Source organism: Asparagus officinalis, chromosome 1 (assembly GCF_001876935.1).
Source record: "Asparagus officinalis chromosome 1, Aspof.V1, whole genome shotgun sequence".
NCBI lineage: Eukaryota > Viridiplantae > Streptophyta > Magnoliopsida > Asparagales > Asparagaceae > Asparagus > Asparagus officinalis.
In genome coordinates this window covers 94,939,806-94,954,868 of record NC_033794.1, presented here as the reverse complement: position 1 = coordinate 94,954,868, position 15,063 = coordinate 94,939,806, and positions in this window count along the sequence as shown.

Sequence of the window (15,063 nt, the reverse complement as noted above, 5' to 3'; positions counted from 1 at the left end):
AAAAACATGAATTTTTAGATGTACGGTGTTGAATACGTAGGACTTGGTTATTTTCACGGAGCGGAACACCTACAGTATTATTTAGATGCAGACTTATTCTTTATTTATGGATCGAGATAAAGTCCCTCATAGCAATAAGGCATGCGATTCTGGCATTGGAAGGTTCGGTGTTTTCTCTTGGGGCAAGACGAACCGATCCGCTGAAGAGAAAAAATTTTATATTTCTATTTCGGATGCAAAAATCAAAGCGAAATCTCCACCTTCAAAATTGGATAACCTAACATATCGGAAGTTTTGATTATTCCAATCTGCAAGGTGGAATTTCTTCACTTATCGAGAGGAACCCTAGTTTTTAGACGTAACTATTTAGGAAGGATTTACCAATGTGAGAGGTTTGGATGACCTAACTGTAGGAATGTTTTGATTGATTGATTTAAAAATAACCTCTCGTGTCTATTGAAGGAATTGAGAGGGGTTTTTTTCTTTGGTCCTAACTATAGGAATGTTTGTTCAAGTAAGAGTGAAGGATCAACTAACACTGGAATGTTAACTCGTACAAATGCACTCAGTAGGTTTTTTAGTATCAAGTGGCTTAGGACCTTAACATGAAGGGCGTTTTGATGATGTGCATGAATCAGAGCTTGAATTTTTAATATCTTTATGATTTTTGACATTAGGAGTGTTTAAGTTGCAGTAACATAGTTGGGATTTGAATGGACTCAGCTGAAGAATTTTGGTGGACTCCACTGTCAGTGTGAACTTTTGATCAGTGAGGACTTTTTTGTAGGTGGAGGACTTACGAATCATCAAAGCACTCAATATTTTACATCGTGGGAGTTTATGAGAAAGACTTGACCGAATGGTCATTAAAATCTCATCTCCATACGAAAGAGTTCTCAAAAGTTCACAAGTAAGAGCGGTTTTTTAATTCTCACAACGAAAAGAGTAGCAACAGTGAGGTTCTTAATTCATGATTAAGACATGATTATTCAATGATTTGGTTTTGCATTCTTGATATCGTTTTGGCGTATCCTTAAGAATATCGGTAAGCATTCTCCTAGGAACTTCCCATGAATATGCATTGAGGTTATCACCCACAACTTTGACGAACCTGATCTAATTGCTATATCGGCACACTGTCGGGTGATCCTTAAAATTTAAGAGAATGATTCTCCAGAATACTTTCCAGTTGTTGAAATAAGGGAAGCTGCTTTAGCCTCGGTATTACCTGTCGGAGGTCGATGCTATCAATTAAAGATATTAAGAGTGATATTTTCTAGGAACTTCTTGTTCGTTGAAAATAAGGGAAGCAGTTTAACCTCGTATACTTATCAAAACGGAATGAGAGAAAAGTTTAACCTGCTCTATACTTCATCGGGAGGATTGAGTGAGAGCAGGTTAACTTTTTATACTCATCGGAGGAATGGGAGAGAGTTTAACCTTCTTAATACTTTATCGGGGGAATGGCGAGATGCAGGAGTTTAACCTCTTATATTATCAAAGGATTAGGAGAAGTAGTTTTAACCTTCTTATTATATCAGAGGAATGGGAGAATAAGTTTAACCGTGGTTTAGTTACGGAGAATGAGAGAAAGAGTTTAACCTCTTATTACTATTTGGAGGATTAGGAGAAGTTAGTTTAACCTTCTTGATACTCATTGGAGGATTAGGAGAAGCAGTTTATACTCTTTACTTGTCGAAGTGACGAAGAGAACAGTTTATACTTGTATACTTATCAAAGTGTCGAAGGAGTATTATAGCTCTTATACTCTATCGGCTCGCAACGCCCCACTGTGATAAGCCCCGTAGTGTCGGAATGAGAGTTTATACTCTTATACTTATCGGAGTGTCGGAAGGAACAGTTTATACTCTTATACTTGTCGGAGTGAACCGTTCTCATTCGGCTCATTTCGATGTTATGATGCCGGCGTCAACCAAAACTTGAATGTTGTTCTTAAGAGAGAAGCAAGCCTTAGTGGGATGAATGATCCTCTTGTGGTACGCATGGTACTTTAGATCCAAAATGTTGTTAGCTTCCTCCTGGTTCGTAATATGTGGCAGCTTAATTTTTTTTATTTTTAAGGAGGTATTTAAAGATAGCTGGAACCTCTTCATCCTTGAAGGAGTACTCTTTTTAGAGTCTCAGATCCGGAGTCCTTCGCTGCTTCTGAGGTTTATGTTGTAACGTCTAATTAGTGTCAATAGATGCTGCAGGTGCCTTTCCCTTACCACGAGAAGCAAAATTCGATTTTGGGGGTTTTGTGGTTGGTTGGCCTCTTTCAAGCTTTTTTTTAAGAAAGCGCTCGGCATGTTCCCCGTGTAGTTTTAGTTCTTTTCATGTTTTTTTATGTCATGACCCCTAGGGCTTCTAGGACATCGATGAAAAGATTATTATGATATGTCTGCAAGATGAACTCCTCTGTGATAGGATCCCTGTAATTCATTGCCTGGTTGGGGAAGCATTTAACAAAACTATCAACCAACTCCCCGTTCTTTTTCTTCTCGTCCAAAAGCGCTCCAATCGACACTTTGGTGTCATCATTGAAGAAGTTGTTGAGGAAAGAGTTTTCCATGTCGTTCCAACTGTTGATACTTCCTGACTTGAGACAGCGGTACTAATCAAAGGCGGCCCCGCGAAGGGTGATAATGAATGATCGGACCATTAAAGGTTCATTGTCGGAGATCGCCCCTAGGTGAGACTTAAAGTAAATTAGGTGTTGAGTAGGTGAGCCCTTTCCATCGAATGACGTGAAGTTAATTAGATTAAACTTTGCCGGATACAGGGTTGACTCCCACTCCCTTTTATAAGCACATAGAATACCAATCTTCTTTACCTCTTGAGCGGATATAAGGGCGTTGATCTTGCTCTCTAGGTCTTTCATATTCTCGTCCTTGCCCACATTTTTCTTCGGGCAATTTCGGGGAGGAATAACTGGACCACCCCCATTGTTGTCATCCTCGGTGGGACCACCCCTAGCATTTTACTCAACAGAATAGGTATTAGCAATGAGATTCTTATCCATGTCTGAATCGCTATCGACCTGATTAGTATCATTACGACGGCTAGATTCACCAATCTGACTTGATAAATCTTGAATTTGTTGATCATGCTATTTCCTTATCTGTTGCATAGTCATTTCTATTTTGAATTTGAAATTCTCTTTCTGCTTGGCCAGAGCGTCTTCGAGGATTTTAGCTATTTGTTCAGCATTGATCATGAACACCTCACGAGATTGTCCTGTGCTGGAGGCTGTATTATCGGAAGCGACCGCAGAGTTAGCGTCTGACATTTCATCCTCTGAGGATAGCCCTCTGTTCATCCGTTGATAACCATTGGTCTGATAGTTCTAGATCGTAGCCGAGTTATACGCTGAGACACCTCTTCAAAAGGATCGGGACTAAAACTTTGCGTTGACTTCCCTTTATCGGCCACGTTGATGGTTACTTCTAGGAGTTCATCTTTTTGAACGACTGGTCTTCTCTTACGGAAACGCCTTGGCTTAGGCTTTAACATTTCGGTGGAGAGTCTTTCAAATACTGAGATCCTCTGTGGAGCGGTCTTGGGGTAGATACACTCTAATAATATTGTCTTGATTAACCTCTCATAAGGACAGTAAGAGTTCGATTCTGGGATACTTCTCTTTTGAGATTTCTTCGTACCCCTAGCCTGATAATACAACTCATCATCTTTTTGGCCAGAGCAACCTATCAGTTGTTGATTTGATTCCTCAGGTATGATTGTAGCTGTCTAAAAATGCCTATAGGTATGAATATACCTATCTAAGTCAAAGAAGATCATCCAAAGTCAAAAGAAGCAAAGGAACATGTGAAATAACATAGAAGAACAATATGAACACCCGCGATAGGGAACACTGACGGGCATAGGCGCGGAAATAGAAGGTGTTGTACTCACAAACAGAGTAATATGCCAATAGGAAGTTTTAGGTCTCTTCGTCATCTTTCCAACGCATCTTGGATCACCTCATTCCGACATCGGACGAGGAAGTTAGAGCCAAAATACCCGAGACAGCGCAAACTGCCTCTGAGGTGCGCGGCAGTGATAACTTCCGCGGCAATAGCGCAGAAGTACGTGGTGTCATGCAAGTAAATAGAGTGAAATGGCAATGGGAAGTTATAGATCTCTTCGTTAGCTTTCCAACGCATCTTGGATCACCTCATTCCGAGATAGGACGAGGAAGTTAGAGCCAAAATACCCGAGACAACGCAAACTGCCTCGGAGGTGCGCGGTAGTGATAACTGCCGCGGCAATAGCGCGGCAGTACGTGGTGTTGCGCAAGTAAACAGAGTGAAGCACTGAAGTTATAGATCTTTTTGTTAGCTTTCCAATGCATCTTGGATCACCTCATTCCGACATCGGACGAGGAAGTTAGAGCCAAAATACCCGAGACAGCGCGAACGGTCTCGGAGGTGCGCGGCAGCAACGACTGCCGCGGAAATATATTGCACATTTAAGTCATGATATGATCCAAATATGAAGAAGCTCAAAAGAGAAACGTTGTAGGTCTCTTCGTCAGATTTTCAACGCATCTTTGATCACCTTATTCCGACATCGGACGAGAAAGTTAGAGCCAAAATACCCGAGATAGCGCGAACAGTCTCGGAGGTGCGCGACAGACTTCACTGTCTCGGCCATAGTGTTGGTTACAACACGTTTTTTGACTGTTTTTTGGCTTCATAACTACTTGAGATCAACCATAAACGTGGGGAGATTGTTACAAACTGAAAGGAGACCCACTAACATCATAAAAAGATGGTATTTAGGTAGTGGGACGATGGTTACAAAAGGGGGGCTGAACAGAGAGCATTTTAGAGCAGAAAAGGCTTGAGATTTTGGTGATTTGGAGCAAGAGAGAGTCTTCCTTCTTCACAAACATCCTCAAGAAGCTTTTGCCGATTCCTAAAGATCTAAGCTCTGACTTGATCTTTAAAAGAGTGAACATCTTGTTAGACCCTAGAGGGGGGGTGATTAGGGTCTTATGCTAATCTAATCCGATTGAATGCCAATTAAAACTAATTACTAAGTTATCCTAGCAAGTATGAAATACAACAAGATATATGAGCTAGGATAAGCAATATGAATAATGAGATATATCCTATATGATGAAAAATATATGCAAGGATATATAAACTAATACAAGGGTAAACACTATGAACTAGATAGTGGATCATATAAATAATGAGCTAATGACAATGGCGACAAGAATTATAAACACAAGTATAAATAAACGTCAAAGCACACTCAAACACAAGATATGATCACGGAGTTCGGACCTTCCGTCCTACGTCTCCGCTCCCCACTCCCGGGGAGAAATCCACTATCACAATCGGGTTTTCTACGTTCACCTGAATAACGTTTACACCTCACACTCGGCACCGATCAACGTCACTCCTCACAATCGGTTTTCTAGTTCACCGAAAACTTCACAACACACTCGGTTTCTAGCTCACCGAAAACCTAACAATCTCACAATGTAACAAATATAAATTGTTCTCTAATATGGATGAGAACACAATAAAAGCCCACACTCAATGTTACAACTCTCACAACCCTAATATATTATGAATGCAAATACAATAAGCTCAAGTGGGTGTGTGTAAACAATGAGTGAAATCAAAATCAAAACTAAACTCAATTAAAATCTAGCATATAGAAATTATAAACAAAATAATAAATAGCTAGAAATGAGTTTAGAGATTCTTCTCTGAATAACAAGATGGAGAGATGGAGATTGAAGCCCAAACAAGAAGATGATCTCCTCCACTTGTGAAAACTAAAACAGCTTTAAACTAAACCCTTAAACAAGCTTAAACAAGCTTAAACTCTTTTTAAAACCCTTGTTTAAAAACTTCTTTTATTACTAAAAAGAGATCAGCAATGGGGTATTTATACCCACTCAAGATCTCAACAAAAACCCCAAACCAAATGATAAAAACAGCCCCAGACAAATCAGCTCAGAAATAGCCGTTAGGAGACAACGGCTCTATTGTCGGTCGACCGTTTCTGATTTTAAAACGCTGTTTAAAAATATCAAATAAATTCTAAAAAATGTAAAACTTTGGGGAATGATTGTAGACATGATAATAAACATGCTACAATGACTGGTTTCGAAAAAGGACTTCCCAAATGAAAAATATCATTATTTTACAAAATAGTCCAAAACACAAAAATGGAAACATGTGAACTTTGACATTTTGGCTAAACCATGTTTTGAAACTTTGCACAATAATTATATAGACTTAATAAAGTATGTATATGATTATTGCTAAGTCCAAAAGCTAAGAATATAATATTTTCACAAAATTACATATTCTATGCAAAAAATACCAAAACAACAATAGTAAATATGAAACATGTGATTTCATATTTATAAACATGAAAACTCAAAACTATGTATGTATATATATAAAACTATATATATAAGCATAAAAACCAAAACGTGTGTATATATATATACTATATATATATACACGAAGAAACCAATAAATGTGTGTGTATAGATATTGAGCTTAGAGTACTTAACACACATAATATAAATCCTAAACTACATTACCCAAGCAATCTTGATCTTCAATTAAGTTTGACTTGGTACACGTTGCGGATGAAGCTTGAACTTGATCTTTAACTTGAATTGCAAGGCTTCACCGACATTCTGCCAACCTCCTTTGGATATGATCGTGTAGGCTTAATCCATCCAACCTCCAACAACGTTGTTTGTCTTCAATACATAGGAATGTACAAACACAAGATAAATAACATTAGTAGTAAATTATTTGTAAATCATCATCAAAACAAGAAGGCCAACACATCTTACATCGATAAGATATTCGCTTTAAATTCTTACTTCGATAAACGAAGGAAGAATTCCCAAAATCTTCACGATTCAATCAGAATCTGTGAATTGGTGGTCCACGGGCTAACGCACCCCCGGCACAGGCAAAGATCCCACGCAAGCAGTGATTCAAACAACGATCCTGCGTTTGTTTCTAAAAAGTTGTAATTTTTCTTTTTGTTGTGTAAAAGAAGTCTTATAAAAAGACTATTTCTTTTGAATTTGTTGTAATCGATCGAAGATATAATAAATTCCATAATAAAACCAAATTTCGACGAAAACAAACTGGCGACCACAGTAGGAGCCAACGGTCTCGCTGCCGAGACCGTCGTGTCGCAGCCGATCAAGATTCCAGTTGAATCCACGGTCGAATACGAGTTTGACAAAACCAAGTTTGAGGAATATCTCTCATCATCCTCTTCAAGATCTTCATTATGTCGCAAGTACAAGAGGATCTCATCATTGAAGAAAGCTTATACGCTAAAGAAGGTTAAAAGTGAAGACTCTCGCCCAATCGTTGTTGAGGCCTTGTCTCGCAACATTATCCCGGCGACCCCCAAAGCCGAAAGCTCTGCTCATAATGATTCCACCCTAATTAAGGAGTCGTTCGATCAAAGTTTGCTAACTCTGATGAAGAGGGCTCGTCAGAGGCGACGCTAACGCCACGCTCGTCAATTAGCTAAGGCCTTAGAACAAACCGACGGGGTTCGTTATCACGCGGACCTAGAGTCAAGGAGGCATCGAGTGGTTCAGTTGTCTCAACAACCAATCACTCATATCTCTGCCAAACTAACGACGGATGAATGGACTCTTGTCAAAAGGGCCCGTTCGACCCTCAAAGAACGCATACAAAAGTGTACGGCAAACACCACTCGTGCCCGTGCTCTTTTACAATAAAGACGAGAAGGAAAGAAGAAAACAGTGTCTAAGGAAGCACCAAAGAATCACAAAGTATGGATTCCCAAATCCAAACTCGTACGAAAATTGGGTCTGCAGAACACAACCTTTGACCGTGGCAGTCTTCACTACCGTGGCGCTTCTTTCAACCGCGACAGCTCATACTGTCGCGGCATCTCCTTCAACCGCGGCAGTCTCCGTTGCCGCGGCACACTATTCAACCGCGACACCAATCACTACCGCGGCCAAAAGAAGTTTCACAAGAGCACTCCTTCGACTCCATCAACGTCCGTTCCGGGTCCGTCTACTGTGTCAACACCTGCTGTGTCACCAGTAAAATCCTGGGTCAGTCCTGACCTGTCGAAATCCAAAATTATAATGGCGGATGGCCTCGATCCTTTACCTGAAGATTGAGGCAAAGCTCCAGTCAAAGAACGCTTGGGTCCGGTGAATGAACCCCAAATAGATTCTTACACTGGGGGTCGTAAGTATCCTCCTATCAAGTCAAAACAACTCCAAGATGGGAAAACCCTAATTTCTACCCGTTTGGGAGTTCGTAATGAAACTCAGGAGCCTGTTAAGACTCTGCACTCGCAAGAGGGTGGTTCTAAACATGCGACTCCTGATGTGACCTTGGATCGCTCAAATGCGACAACAAGTTGTCATGAGAACGCTAACAAGGCTTTACATCCTCAGAAGAAGACATGTTCGTCAAAAGACATTGTTATACCTGGGGGCTCATACCAATAGACGATAGGATTCTCCGGTAATTATACCGATGAGTTGTACTATCAAGCTGGGGGTGTGAACAAAACTCGAAAGATGATTGTCCGATAAATGAGCTCTCATTGTTTCTATATGCGACTCATTAGAGTAGTACTGTCAGAATGTGACTACTCCAAATGAGAAGCCATCCTGCAAAGAGTCTCAGTGTTCCAGAGGCTTTTCACCGAGATGTTGAAGCCTAAGCCGAGACATTTCCATAAGAGAATATCAGCTGTCCAAGATGACAAATTCCCTAAAGTCATAATTAACATGGTTGATAAAAGAAAGTCTAAGCGGCATTCAAGTGACTCAAATCCCGACTTTTCCCCGAGAGGGAAAGTCAATCCAAGAATTGCTCAAAGGATGTCTCGATTCCAATTAGGAGCCATCAGACGCAGGGATTACAAGAGAATGCATGAAGGAATATCCTCTGAGGATGAACTTTCAGACACTTGTTCAGCTATTGCTTCTGATGATACAATGTCTAGCACGGGGCAAACCAGAGAAGTGCTCACAATCACCCCTGATCAGTTTTCTCAAATGTTTCAAGAAGCTCTAGCCAAACAACGTGAAGAAATTAGAGCTGAGATAAAGACAGAAATAGAGTTGGCTATTCAACAAATGAAAGAATTGCAAGCTCAACGACCTCAACCTCTTGAATCCAGTCAGCGAGCTGAATCCAGCCGCCACACTCAGAATGTTGTAAATGATAGTGATCCAGAAGTGGATGAAGTCATTATGGCTGATACACCTCCTAATAATAATAACACTGGGGGTGGTTCAACGGATCCTCCAACAATAATATTGGGGGTGGTTCAATTGCACCTCTTAATAACACTGGGGGTAGTCTAATTATTTCTGCTCAACATCACTCAGAGAGAGATGAAGATGAGGACAAGAAAATGCAAGACCTTGAAAACAAAGTTAATGCTTTGATGTCCGCTTAGAAAGTAAAGAAGACGGGTATTCCGTGTCCCTATCCAAGAGAATGGGATTCAATACCATACCCGACAAAATTCAATCTGATCAACTTCACACCATTTGATGGGAAGAGCTCGCCTATTCAGCACTTGATTTATTTCAAATCTCATTTGGGCATGATCTCTGGAAACGAGGCTTTAATGGTCCGGTCATTCGTTGGCACCCTTCATGGGCCCGCCTTCGATTGGTACCGACGTCTTAAGCTAGGGAGCATCAATTGCTGGGATGACATAGAAAGTTTATTCCTCAGCAATTTCTTCGATGATGACACCGAAGTGTCAATCGGAACCCTTTTGGATGAGAAGCAAAAAGACGAAGAGTCAGTCGACAATTTTGTCAAGCGCTTCCGTAACAAGGCAATGAATTATAGAGATCCTGTTACAGAGGAGTTCATCCTGCAAATATGCCACAATAATCTCTCCATCGATGTCCTGGAAGCCTTGGGGGTCGTACCATCCAAAACTTGGAAAGATTTAAAAATACGCGGTGAACAAGCTGAACACTTTCTTAAAAGAAAGAAAGCTGAGAGAAGCCGACCGACGACATCTACAATCGCTGGGAACGCGACTCTCGATCCGAAGCTTCAAAATGAGTATTCTTTCGAAAATGATGAAGCTCCAGCCATATTGAAATACCTCCTCACCAACGACAAGATCGAGCTACCACCTATTAAAGATCAGGAGGGAGCTAAAAGGATTACGGATCCAAACTACTGTGCGTACCACAGAAGGGTTCTTCATCCCACCGAAATTTTCTTTGGACTAAAAAACAAAATCCAAGCCTTAATTGACTCCGGCGTCATAACGGCGAAACAAGCCAAGTAAAGACGACTCTAACTCCATTGGATACACGAGTATAAACTGTTCTCCTTAACTCCATGGGATACACGAGTATAAACTGTTTTCCCCTAACTCCGAAGAGTATACGAGTATAAACTGCTTCTTCATGTCACTCCGAAGAGTATACGAGTATAAACTGCTTCTCATGACTCCAAAGAGTATACGAGTATAAACTGCTCCTCGATACTCCAATAGCTATATGAGTCTAAACTGTTTCCCACTCTTGACGGGAAGTTTCTGGAGAATTTTTTACATGTAATATTCTTAAGGATAACCCGGTCATGTAACTCAGTATGATGTTAGACCCAGTTTCGCGAAAGAAGCTGGGGGTGGATGGTTCATGTAACGGGAAGTTCTCGGAAGAATGCTATATGTAATTTTCTTAGGGATAACCCGATCACTACAAACAAAGTGATAAACACTACATCCCCACGGTGATTTTCGAATACTTTTTTGGATCAATCTTCCCTCACAAAACCCCATTTAGTCAAACCTTTAAACAGTTAGGACCAAAGCCAAAATCCCCTCTCGATTCCTTCTATGAACGAGAGGTCCACAAATTAAACGATCAAACCTTTAAACAGTTTGGGTCGTCTCAAGTCCCTATTTGGTCAAACCTTCAAATAGTTAGGACCAAAGGCAAAATCCCCTCTCGATTCCTTTCATGAACGAGAGGTCCACAAATTGAACGATCAAACCTTTAAACAGTTAGGATCGTCTCGAATTCCCATTTGGTCAAACCTTTAAACAGTTAGGACCAAAGAAAAAATCCCCTCTCGATTCCTTCCATGAACGAGAGGTCCACTCAAATTGAACGATCAAACCTTTAAATAATTAGGATCGTCTCAAATTCCCATTTGGTCAAAACTTTAAACAGTTAGGACCAAAGCCAAAAACCCCTCTCGATTCCTTTCATGAACGAGAGGTCCACAAATTGAACGATCAAACCTTTAAACAGTTAGGATCGTCTCAAGTCCCCATTTGGTCAAACCTTTAAACAGTTAGGACCAAAACCAAAATCCCCTCTCGATTCCTTCCATGAACGAGAGATCCACAAATTGAACGATCAAATCTTTAAACAGTTAGGATCATCTCACTGCCTATTTGGTCAAACATTTAAACAGTTAGGACCAAAGCCAAAATCCCCTCTCAATTCCTTCAATGAACGAGAGGTCCATAAATCGAGTGATCAAACCTTCCTACAGTTAGGATCATCTCGAAACTCCCACTTGGTCAAACCTTACTACAGTTAGGACCACAGCCAAAATCTCATTTCGATTCATTTTGCGAACGTAAGGTCCAGCTTTGAATTGGATAATCAAACCTTATGACAGTTAGGATTATTCAAACCAATCCAGATTCTCTAAGTGGAGATCCCACTTCGAGTTTCCTTTGCACTCGGAGATAGAATATAAAATTCTTCCTCTCCATCATCGGGTTCATCTCTACCAACAAAAAAGAGACCAGAAGATAGAATATAAAATTCTTCCTCTCTATCATCGGGTTCATCTCTACCAACAAAAAGGAGAATAGGAGATAGAATATAAAATTCTTCCTCTCCAATGTCAGGTTCATCTTTCCACCAAAAAGACGTAACCCATCAACATTTCCAAATCCATGTTTGATGCATGGGGAACTCTATCTCGATCCCTTATTAGAGATAAGCCTATGCCTAATACGCGTTGCCGGGTGGTCCGTTCCCGTGAAAACGAACAAGTCTATGTATTCAACATCATAGCACCATATGTATTCAACATCATAGCACCAAGTCTAAGAGAGTTTATTCTCTTAGCATAACGTTACATGCAGAACGGACTTAAACAATCTGCATGCTAGCCCGATTCAAATGGTAGTCGGTAAAGGATCATCAAACCCGTTGATGGCTGAGGGTTTGCCAAAAATCCTATAAATACGATAATCACTGACGCACCAGGTTCATTAGTTGGTCTCGTGACTTGAGTATACGACAAACTCGGGATAAAGTTCATACCTGCAGATGAACCGACCTGAACAATTGGTCCTGCAGCTTCGACACTCAGGACCACTATGCTGCAACAACTTAAGAGCTTAAACTGTGTAGACTCCAGTTAACACACGAAGATAAACTGTGTTAACGCCTGTCAACGCGTCAATGATTTTTGCCAAAATAAGGCTAAAAAAAGTCCAATGGATGATCTCAGGGGATTCAATTGCGATCCAGATATGAATTCCTAATGAAGACAATCAGTTCAACATCAGTTCAATGACAAGAGCTAATTCACAAATCAAAACATCAGTTTCAGTTCAAGATTTCGACAATGGTCAAGCGATAAACGCAGCACCGGAAGAGTTTTAGCTATTCTACAAAGCACTGAGTAGACTAAAAGATGAAAAAGTCAAGAGTTGAAGCTGTTCATAGGTTCTTCTACACGATCTCCTCAACTAAGTACTGAAGGGATTGCAAGTAAGACTCATCTTATCCAAAGTGTCCCAGACTCCTTTATAAAAGAATAAGTTTGAGATACTTTGGAGGGGGTATCTGTAGCTATCTAAAAATGCTTATATGTATGAATATACCTATCTAAGTCAAAGAAGATCATCCAAAGTCAAAAGAAGCAAAGGAACATGTGAAATCTATCTAAGTCAAAGAAGATCATCCAAAGTCAAAAGAAGCAAAGGAACATGTGAAATAACATAGAAGAACAATATGAACACCCGCAAAGTCAAAAGAAGCAAAGGAACATGTGAAATAACATAGAAGAACAATATGAACACCCGCGATAGGGAATACTGACGCGCATAGGCGCGGAATTGGAAGGTGTTGTGCTCACAAACAGAGTAATATGCCAATGGGAAGTTGTAGGTCTCTTCGTCAGCTTTCCAATGCATCTTGGATCACATCATTCCGACATCGGACGAGGAAGTTAGAGCCAAAATACCCGAGACTGCGCAAACTGCCTCGGAGGTGCGCGGCAGTGATAACTGCCGCGGAAATAGCGCGGAAGTACATGGTGTCGAGCAAGTAAACAGAGTGAACTGCCAATGGGAAGTTATATATCTCTTTGTTATCTTTCCAACGCATCTTGGATCACCTCATTCCGACATCGGACGAGAAAGTTAGAGCCAAAATACCCGAGACAACGCAAACTGCCTCGGAGGTGCGCGGCAGTGATAACTGCCGCGGCAATCGCGCGGCAGTACGTGGTGTCTTTCAAGTAAACAGAGTGAAGCGCCAATGGGAAGTTATAGATCTTTTTGTTAGATTTCCAACGCATATTGGATCACCTCATTCCGACATCGGACGAGGAAGTTAGAGCCAAAATACCCGAGACAGCGCGAACGGTCTCGGAGGTGCGCAGCAGCGGCGACTGCCGCGGAAATGTATTGCACATTTAATCCATGATATGATCCAAATCTGAAGAATCTCAAAAGAAAAAAGTTGTAGGTCTCTTTGTCAGCTTTCCAACTCATCTTGGATCATCTTATTCCAACATCGGACGAGAAAGTTAGAGCCAAAATATCCGAGACAACGCGAACAGTCTCGGAGGTGCGCGACAGACTTCACTGTCTCGGCCATAGAGTTGGTTACACAGTCTCGGAGGTGCGCGACAGACTTCACTGTCTCGGCCATAGAGTTGGTTACAACACGTTTTTTGACGATTTTTTGGCTTCATAACTACTTGATATCAACCATAAACGTGGGGAGATTGTTACAAACCGAAAGGAGACCCACTAACATCATAAAAAGATGGTATTTAGGTAGTGGGACGATGGTTACAAAAGGGGGCTGAACAGAGAGCATTTTAGAGCAGAAAAGGCTTGAGCTTTTGGTGATTTGGAGCAAGAGAGAGAGTCTTCCTTCTTCACACACATTCTCAAGAAGCTTTTGGCCATTCCTAGAGATCTAAGCTCTGACTTGATCTTTAGAAGAGTAAACATCTTACATCGATAAGATATTCGCTTTAAATTCTTACTTCGATAAACGAAGGAAGAATTCCCAAAATCTTCACGATTCAATCAGAATCTATGAATTGGTGGTCCACGGGCTAACGCACCCCTGGCACAGGCAAAGATCCCACGCAAGCAGTGATCCAAACAACGATCCTGTGTTTGTTTCTAAAAAGTTATAATTTTTCTTTTTGTTGTGTAAAAGAAGTCTTTTAAAAAGACTATTTATTTTGAATTTGTTGTAATCGACCGAAGATATAATAAATTCCACAATGAAACCAACTTTCGACGAAAACAATGATGTGGTCATGTAACGAACCCGTCTCCTTCTGGGTATGTAACGCCTTGTTAGCGTTCTTAGGAGTTGCGTGTTTAGATACACCCCATTACAAGTGTGGAATCTGAACGGGCTCCTGAACTTCGACACGTTACCCCAAGCGGGCTGTTATCAGAATTTTCCTTCATGGGATGGTTTTGACTTGAAGGGAGTGTGTCTACGACCCCCAGCTTGATTAGCCACTCGGGATTCAACTCGAGACTCATACGCTGAACACAAGCATTCTTTGATCGAAAGTTTGCCTCGATCCTCATGCAAAGCACTAAGGTGATCTGTGACCTTCATCTTGAATCGGGAAAGATCCACGCTGCCACGGGACTTCACCAAAGATACTAGATCAACTTGAACAGGAACAAAAATGGACAGGGACTCAAAAATGGCCGCGGGAAGCGAGGCAAGTTTTGGCCAGGCTGAACTTGCTCGGCCATGGTGCGGGCCAGCTTGAGGTGGCTCGGCCTTGGCCGAGC